We start from the raw sequence: 6,006 nt of genomic DNA on the forward strand, positions 1-6,006 counted from the left end.
CCCAAGGGGTCACCCATCCTAGTACTACTCTCGCCCAAGCACGCTTCACTTCGGAGTTCTGATGGGATCCGGTGCATTAGTGCTGGTATGAACGCATTCGTCATGTACTGCGCGCAAAATGTACTTGACCCTCTCTCTCCGCGCAACTTCTCTCGCTTAGCGGTTTAGCGGTTTAAAAGGATAGTACCCTTAGCGAGCGGTCCAGCGGTTTAAAAGAAAGATTAAAAAGAGGGTGGGGGATGCAACACGAGGACTTCCCAGGGGGTCACCCATCCTAGTACTACTCTCGCCCAAGCACGCTTAACTTCGGAGTTCTGATGGGATCCGGTGCATTAGTGCTGGTATGATCGCATCCGTCACGTACTGCGCGCAAAATGTACTTGACCCTCTCTCTCCGCGCAACTTCTCTCGCTTAGCGGTTTAGCGGTTTAAAAGGATAGTACCCTTAGCGAGCGGTCCAGCGGTTTAAAAGAAAGATTAAAAAGAGGGTGGGGGATGCAACACGAGGACTTCCCAGGGGGTCACCCATCCTAGTACTACTCTCGCCCAAGCACGCTTAACTTCGGAGTTCTGATGGGATCCGGTGCATTAGTGCTGGTATGATCGCATCCGTCACGTACTGCGCGCAAAATGTACTTGACCCTCTCTCTCCGCGCAACTTCTCTCGCTTAGCGGTTTAGCGGTTTAAAAGGATAGTACCCTTAGCGAGCGGTCCAGCGGTTTAAAAGAAAGATTAAAAAGAGGGTGGGGGATGCAACACGAGGACTTCCCAGGGGGTCACCCATCCTAGTACTACTCTCGCCCAAGCACGCTTAACTTCGGAGTTCTGATGGGATCCGGTGCATTAGTGCTGGTATGATCGCATCCGTCACGTACTGCGCGCAAAATGTACTTGACCCTCTCTCTCCGCGCAACTTCTCTCGCTTAGCGGTTTAGCGGTTTAAAAGGATAGTACCCTTAGCGAGCGGTCCAGCGGTTTAAAAGAAAGATTAAAAAGAGGGTGGGGGATGCAACACGAGGACTTCCCAGGGGGTCACCCATCCTAGTACTACTCTCGCCCAAGCACGCTTAACTTCGGAGTTCTGATGGGATCCGGTGCATTAGTGCTGGTATGATCGCATCCGTCACGTACTGCGCGCAAAATGTACTTGACCCTCTCTCTCCGCGCAACTTCTCTCGCTTAGCGGTTTAGCGGTTTAAAAGGATAGTACCCTTAGCGAGCGGTCCAGCGGTTTAAAAGAAAGATTAAAAAGAGGGTGGGGGATGCAACACGAGGACTTCCCAGGGGGTCACCCATCCTAGTACTACTCTCGCCCAAGCACGCTTAACTTCGGAGTTCTGATGGGATCCGGTGCATTAGTGCTGGTATGATCGCATCCGTCACGTACTGCGCGCAAAATGTACTTGACCCTCTCTCTCCGCGCAACTTCTCTCGCTTAGCGGTTTAGCGGTTTAAAAGGATAGTACCCTTAGCGAGCGGTCCAGCGGTTTAAAAGAAAGATTAAAAAGAGGGTGGGGGATGCAACACGAGGACTTCCCAGGGGGTCACCCATCCTAGTACTACTCTCGCCCAAGCACGCTTAACTTCGGAGTTCTGATGGGATCCGGTGCATTAGTGCTGGTATGATCGCATCCGTCACGTACTGCGCGCAAAATGTACTTGACCCTCTCTCTCCGCGCAACTTCTCTCGCTTAGCGGTTTAGCGGTTTAAAAGGATAGTACCCTTAGCGAGCGGTCCAGCGGTTTAAAAGAAAGATTAAAAAGAGGGTGGGGGATGCAACACGAGGACTTCCCAGGGGGTCACCCATCCTAGTACTACTCTCGCCCAAGCACGCTTAACTTCGGAGTTCTGATGGGATCCGGTGCATTAGTGCTGGTATGATCGCATCCGTCACGTACTGCGCGCAAAATGTACTTGACCCTCTCTCTCCGCGCAACTTCTCTCGCTTAGCGGTTTAGCGGTTTAAAAGGATAGTACCCTTAGCGAGCGGTCCAGCGGTTTAAAAGAAAGATTAAAAAGAGGGTGGGGGATGCAACACGAGGACTTCCCAGGGGGTCACCCATCCTAGTACTACTCTCGCCCAAGCACGCTTAACTTCGGAGTTCTGATGGGATCCGGTGCATTAGTGCTGGTATGATCGCATCCGTCACGTACTGCGCGCAAAATGTACTTGACCCTCTCTCTCCGCGCAACTTCTCTCGCTTAGCGGTTTAGCGGTTTAAAAGGATAGTACCCTTAGCGAGCGGTCCAGCGGTTTAAAAGAAAGATTAAAAAGAGGGTGGGGGATGCAACACGAGGACTTCCCAGGGGGTCACCCATCCTAGTACTACTCTCGCCCAAGCACGCTTGACTTCGGAGTTCTGATGGGATCCGGTGCATTAGTGCTGGTATGATCGCATCCGTCACGTACTGCGCGCAAAATGTACTTGACCCTCTCTCTCCGCGCAACTTCTCTCGCTTAGCGGTTTAGCGGTTTAAAAGGATAGTACCCTTAGCGAGCGGTCCAGCGGTTTAAAAGAAAGATTAAAAAGAGGGTGGGGGATGCAACACGAGGACTTCCCAGGGGGTCACCCATCCTAGTACTACTCTCGCCCAAGCACGCTTCACTTCGGAGTTCTGATGGGATCCGATGCATTAGTGCTGGTATGATCGCATCCGCCACGTACTGCGCGCAAAATGTACTTGACCCTCTCTCTCCGCGCAACTTCTCTCGCTTAGCGGTTTAGCGGTTTAAAAGGATAGTACCCTTAGCGAGCGGTCCAGCGGTTTAAAAGAAAGATTAAAAAGAAAGATTAAAAAGAGGGTAGGGGATGCAACACGAGGACTTCCCAGGGGGTCACCCATCCTAGTACTACTCTCGCCCAAGCACGCTTCACTTCGGAGTTCTGATGGGATCCGGTGCATTAGTGCTGGTATGATCGCATCTGTTACGTACTGCGCGCAAAATGTACTTGACCCTCTCTCTCCGCGCAACTTCTCTCGCTTAGCGGTTTAGCGGTTTAAAAGGATAGTACTCTTAGCGAGCGGTCCAGCGGTTTAAAAGAAAGATTAAAAAGAGGGTGGGGGATGCAACACGAGGACTTCCCAAGGGGTCACCCATCCTAGTACTACTCTCGCCCAAGCACGCTTCACTGCGGAGTTCTGATGGGATCCGGTGCATTAGTGCTGGTATGATCGCATCTGTTACGTACTGCGCGCAAAATGTACTTGACCCTCTCTCTCCGCGCAACTTCTCTCGCTTAGCGGTTTAGCGGTTTAAAAGGATAGTACTCTTAGCGAGCGGTCCAGCGGTTTAAAAGAAAGATTAAAAAGAGGGTGGGGGATGCAACACGAGGACTTCCCAAGGGGTCACCCATCCTAGTACTACTCTCGCCCAAGCACGCTTCACTGCGGAGTTCTGATGGGATCCGGTGCATTAGTGCTGGTATGATCGCATCTGTTACGTACTGCGCGCAAAATGTACTTGACCCTCTCTCTCCGCGCAACTTCTCTCGCTTAGCGGTTTAGCGGTTTAAAAGGATAGTACTCTTAGCGAGCGGTCCAGCGGTTTAAAAGAAAGATTAAAAAGAGGGTGGGGGATGCAACACGAGGACTTCCCAAGGGGTCACCCATCCTAGTACTACTCTCGCCCAAGCACGCTTCACTGCGGAGTTCTGATGGGATCCGGTGCATTAGTGCTGGTATGATCGCATCTGTTACGTACTGCGCGCAAAATGTACTTGACCCTCTCTCTCCGCGCAACTTCTCTCGCTTAGCGGTTTAGCGGTTTAAAAGGATAGTACTCTTAGCGAGCGGTCCAGCGGTTTAAAAGAAAGATTAAAAAGAGGGTGGGGGATGCAACACGAGGACTTCCCAAGGGGTCACCCATCCTAGTACTACTCTCGCCCAAGCACGCTTCACTGCGGAGTTCTGATGGGATCCGGTGCATTAGTGCTGGTATGATCGCATCTGTTACGTACTGCGCGCAAAATGTACTTGACCCTCTCTCTCCGCGCAACTTCTCTCGCTTAGCGGTTTAGCGGTTTAAAAGGATAGTACTCTTAGCGAGCGGTCCAGCGGTTTAAAAGAAAGATTAAAAAGAGGGTGGGGGATGCAACACGAGGACTTCCCAAGGGGTCACCCATCCTAGTACTACTCTCGCCCAAGCACGCTTCACTGCGGAGTTCTGATGGGATCCGGTGCATTAGTGCTGGTATGATCGCATCTGTTACGTACTGCGCGCAAAATGTACTTGACCCTCTCTCTCCGCGCAACTTCTCTCGCTTAGCGGTTTAGCGGTTTAAAAGGATAGTACTCTTAGCGAGCGGTCCAGCGGTTTAAAAGAAAGATTAAAAAGAGGGTGGGGGATGCAACACGAGGACTTCCCAAGGGGTCACCCATCCTAGTACTACTCTCGCCCAAGCACGCTTCACTGCGGAGTTCTGATGGGATCCGGTGCATTAGTGCTGGTATGATCGCATCTGTTACGTACTGCGCGCAAAATGTACTTGACCCTCTCTCTCCGCGCAACTTCTCTCGCTTAGCGGTTTAGCGGTTTAAAAGGATAGTACTCTTAGCGAGCGGTCCAGCGGTTTAAAAGAAAGATTAAAAAGAGGGTGGGGGATGCAACACGAGGACTTCCCAAGGGGTCACCCATCCTAGTACTACTCTCGCCCAAGCACGCTTCACTGCGGAGTTCTGATGGGATCCGGTGCATTAGTGCTGGTATGATCGCATCTGTTACGTACTGCGCGCAAAATGTACTTGACCCTCTCTCTCCGCGCAACTTCTCTCGCTTAGCGGTTTAGCGGTTTAAAAGGATAGTACTCTTAGCGAGCGGTCCAGCGGTTTAAAAGAAAGATTAAAAAGAGGGTGGGGGATGCAACACGAGGACTTCCCAAGGGGTCACCCATCCTAGTACTACTCTCGCCCAAGCACGCTTCACTGCGGAGTTCTGATGGGATCCGGTGCATTAGTGCTGGTATGATCGCATCTGTTACGTACTGCGCGCAAAATGTACTTGACCCTCTCTCTCCGCGCAACTTCTCTCGCTTAGCGGTTTAGCGGTTTAAAAGGATAGTACTCTTAGCGAGCGGTCCAGCGGTTTAAAAGAAAGATTAAAAAGAGGGTGGGGGATGCAACACGAGGACTTCCCAAGGGGTCACCCATCCTAGTACTACTCTCGCCCAAGCACGCTTCACTGCGGAGTTCTGATGGGATCCGGTGCATTAGTGCTGGTATGATCGCATCTGTTACGTACTGCGCGCAAAATGTACTTGACCCTCTCTCTCCGCGCAACTTCTCTCGCTTAGCGGTTTAGCGCTTTAAAAGGATAGTACCCTTAGCGAGCGGTCCAGCGGTTTAAAAGAAAGATTAAAAAGAGGGTGGGGGATGCAACACGAGGACTTCCCAGGGGGTCACCCATCCTAGTACTACTCTCGCCCAAGCACGCTTAACTTCGGAGTTCTGATGGGATCCGGTGCATTAGTGCTGGTATGATCGCATCCGTCACGTACTGCGCGCAAAATGTACTTGACCCTCTCTCTCCGCGCAACTTCTCTCGCTTAGCGGTTTAGCGGTTTAAAAGGATAGTACCCTTAGCGACCGGTCCAGCGGTTTAAAAGAAAGATTAAAAAGAGGGTGGGGGATGCAACACGAGGACTTCCCAGGGGGTCACCCATCCTAGTACTACTCTCGCCCAAGCACGCTTAACTTCGGAGTTCTGATGGGATCCGGTGCATTAGTGCTGGTATGATCGCATCCGTCACGTACTGCGCGCAAAATGTACTTGACCCTCTCTCTCCGCGCAACTTCTCTCGCTTAGCGGTTTAGCGGTTTAAAAGGATAGTACCCTTAGCGAGCGGTCCAGCGGTTTAAAAGAAAGATTAAAAAGAGGGTGTGGGATGCAACACGAGGACTTCCCAGGGGGTCACCCATCCTAGTACTACTCTCGTCCAAGCACGCTTGACTTCGGAGTTCTGATGGGATCCGGTGCATTAGTGCTGGTATGATCGCATCCGTCACG

General features: G+C 51.6%; 23 non-coding genes and 1 pseudogene across 23 annotated transcripts; all 24 read right to left on the minus strand.

The window, feature by feature from the left end:
- Positions 1–99, minus strand: LOC116009047 (annotated as a pseudogene).
- A 137-nt stretch (positions 100–236) lies between these two features.
- LOC116008061 lies at positions 237–355 on the minus strand. Its single transcript, XR_004095463.1, has one exon. It is a non-coding gene; the product is annotated as a 5S ribosomal RNA (ribosomal RNA).
- A 137-nt stretch (positions 356–492) lies between these two features.
- LOC116008062 lies at positions 493–611 on the minus strand. Its single transcript, XR_004095464.1, has one exon. It is a non-coding gene; the product is annotated as a 5S ribosomal RNA (ribosomal RNA).
- Positions 612–748: 137 nt separating this feature from the next.
- On the minus strand, positions 749–867 carry LOC116008063. The gene has a single exon (XR_004095465.1). It is a non-coding gene; the product is annotated as a 5S ribosomal RNA (ribosomal RNA).
- A 137-nt stretch (positions 868–1,004) lies between these two features.
- Positions 1,005–1,123, minus strand: LOC116008064. The gene has a single exon (XR_004095466.1). It is a non-coding gene; the product is annotated as a 5S ribosomal RNA (ribosomal RNA).
- A 137-nt stretch (positions 1,124–1,260) lies between these two features.
- LOC116008066 lies at positions 1,261–1,379 on the minus strand. Its single transcript, XR_004095468.1, has one exon. It is a non-coding gene; the product is annotated as a 5S ribosomal RNA (ribosomal RNA).
- A 137-nt stretch (positions 1,380–1,516) lies between these two features.
- On the minus strand, positions 1,517–1,635 carry LOC116008068. Its single transcript, XR_004095469.1, has one exon. It is a non-coding gene; the product is annotated as a 5S ribosomal RNA (ribosomal RNA).
- Positions 1,636–1,772: 137 nt separating this feature from the next.
- Positions 1,773–1,891, minus strand: LOC116008069. Its single transcript, XR_004095470.1, has one exon. It is a non-coding gene; the product is annotated as a 5S ribosomal RNA (ribosomal RNA).
- A 137-nt stretch (positions 1,892–2,028) lies between these two features.
- Positions 2,029–2,147, minus strand: LOC116008070. Its single transcript, XR_004095471.1, has one exon. It is a non-coding gene; the product is annotated as a 5S ribosomal RNA (ribosomal RNA).
- A 137-nt stretch (positions 2,148–2,284) lies between these two features.
- Positions 2,285–2,403, minus strand: LOC116008155. Its single transcript, XR_004095553.1, has one exon. It is a non-coding gene; the product is annotated as a 5S ribosomal RNA (ribosomal RNA).
- Positions 2,404–2,540: 137 nt separating this feature from the next.
- On the minus strand, positions 2,541–2,659 carry LOC116008262. Its single transcript, XR_004095656.1, has one exon. It is a non-coding gene; the product is annotated as a 5S ribosomal RNA (ribosomal RNA).
- A 150-nt stretch (positions 2,660–2,809) lies between these two features.
- LOC116008233 lies at positions 2,810–2,928 on the minus strand. Its single transcript, XR_004095628.1, has one exon. It is a non-coding gene; the product is annotated as a 5S ribosomal RNA (ribosomal RNA).
- A 137-nt stretch (positions 2,929–3,065) lies between these two features.
- LOC116008384 lies at positions 3,066–3,184 on the minus strand. Its single transcript, XR_004095771.1, has one exon. It is a non-coding gene; the product is annotated as a 5S ribosomal RNA (ribosomal RNA).
- Positions 3,185–3,321: 137 nt separating this feature from the next.
- LOC116008385 lies at positions 3,322–3,440 on the minus strand. Its single transcript, XR_004095772.1, has one exon. It is a non-coding gene; the product is annotated as a 5S ribosomal RNA (ribosomal RNA).
- Positions 3,441–3,577: 137 nt separating this feature from the next.
- On the minus strand, positions 3,578–3,696 carry LOC116008386. Its single transcript, XR_004095773.1, has one exon. It is a non-coding gene; the product is annotated as a 5S ribosomal RNA (ribosomal RNA).
- A 137-nt stretch (positions 3,697–3,833) lies between these two features.
- LOC116008387 lies at positions 3,834–3,952 on the minus strand. Its single transcript, XR_004095774.1, has one exon. It is a non-coding gene; the product is annotated as a 5S ribosomal RNA (ribosomal RNA).
- A 137-nt stretch (positions 3,953–4,089) lies between these two features.
- On the minus strand, positions 4,090–4,208 carry LOC116008388. The gene has a single exon (XR_004095775.1). It is a non-coding gene; the product is annotated as a 5S ribosomal RNA (ribosomal RNA).
- Positions 4,209–4,345: 137 nt separating this feature from the next.
- On the minus strand, positions 4,346–4,464 carry LOC116008390. The gene has a single exon (XR_004095776.1). It is a non-coding gene; the product is annotated as a 5S ribosomal RNA (ribosomal RNA).
- A 137-nt stretch (positions 4,465–4,601) lies between these two features.
- LOC116008391 lies at positions 4,602–4,720 on the minus strand. The gene has a single exon (XR_004095777.1). It is a non-coding gene; the product is annotated as a 5S ribosomal RNA (ribosomal RNA).
- Positions 4,721–4,857: 137 nt separating this feature from the next.
- LOC116008392 lies at positions 4,858–4,976 on the minus strand. The gene has a single exon (XR_004095778.1). It is a non-coding gene; the product is annotated as a 5S ribosomal RNA (ribosomal RNA).
- A 137-nt stretch (positions 4,977–5,113) lies between these two features.
- LOC116008393 lies at positions 5,114–5,232 on the minus strand. Its single transcript, XR_004095779.1, has one exon. It is a non-coding gene; the product is annotated as a 5S ribosomal RNA (ribosomal RNA).
- A 137-nt stretch (positions 5,233–5,369) lies between these two features.
- Positions 5,370–5,488, minus strand: LOC116008071. The gene has a single exon (XR_004095472.1). It is a non-coding gene; the product is annotated as a 5S ribosomal RNA (ribosomal RNA).
- Positions 5,489–5,625: 137 nt separating this feature from the next.
- Positions 5,626–5,744, minus strand: LOC116008072. Its single transcript, XR_004095473.1, has one exon. It is a non-coding gene; the product is annotated as a 5S ribosomal RNA (ribosomal RNA).
- A 137-nt stretch (positions 5,745–5,881) lies between these two features.
- Positions 5,882–6,000, minus strand: LOC116008227. Its single transcript, XR_004095623.1, has one exon. It is a non-coding gene; the product is annotated as a 5S ribosomal RNA (ribosomal RNA).
- Positions 6,001–6,006: the final 6 nt, after the last annotated feature.

This window comes from Ipomoea triloba, chromosome 16, assembly GCF_003576645.1.
Source record: "Ipomoea triloba cultivar NCNSP0323 chromosome 16, ASM357664v1".
In the NCBI taxonomy this organism is placed as follows: Eukaryota; Viridiplantae; Streptophyta; class Magnoliopsida; order Solanales; family Convolvulaceae; genus Ipomoea; species Ipomoea triloba.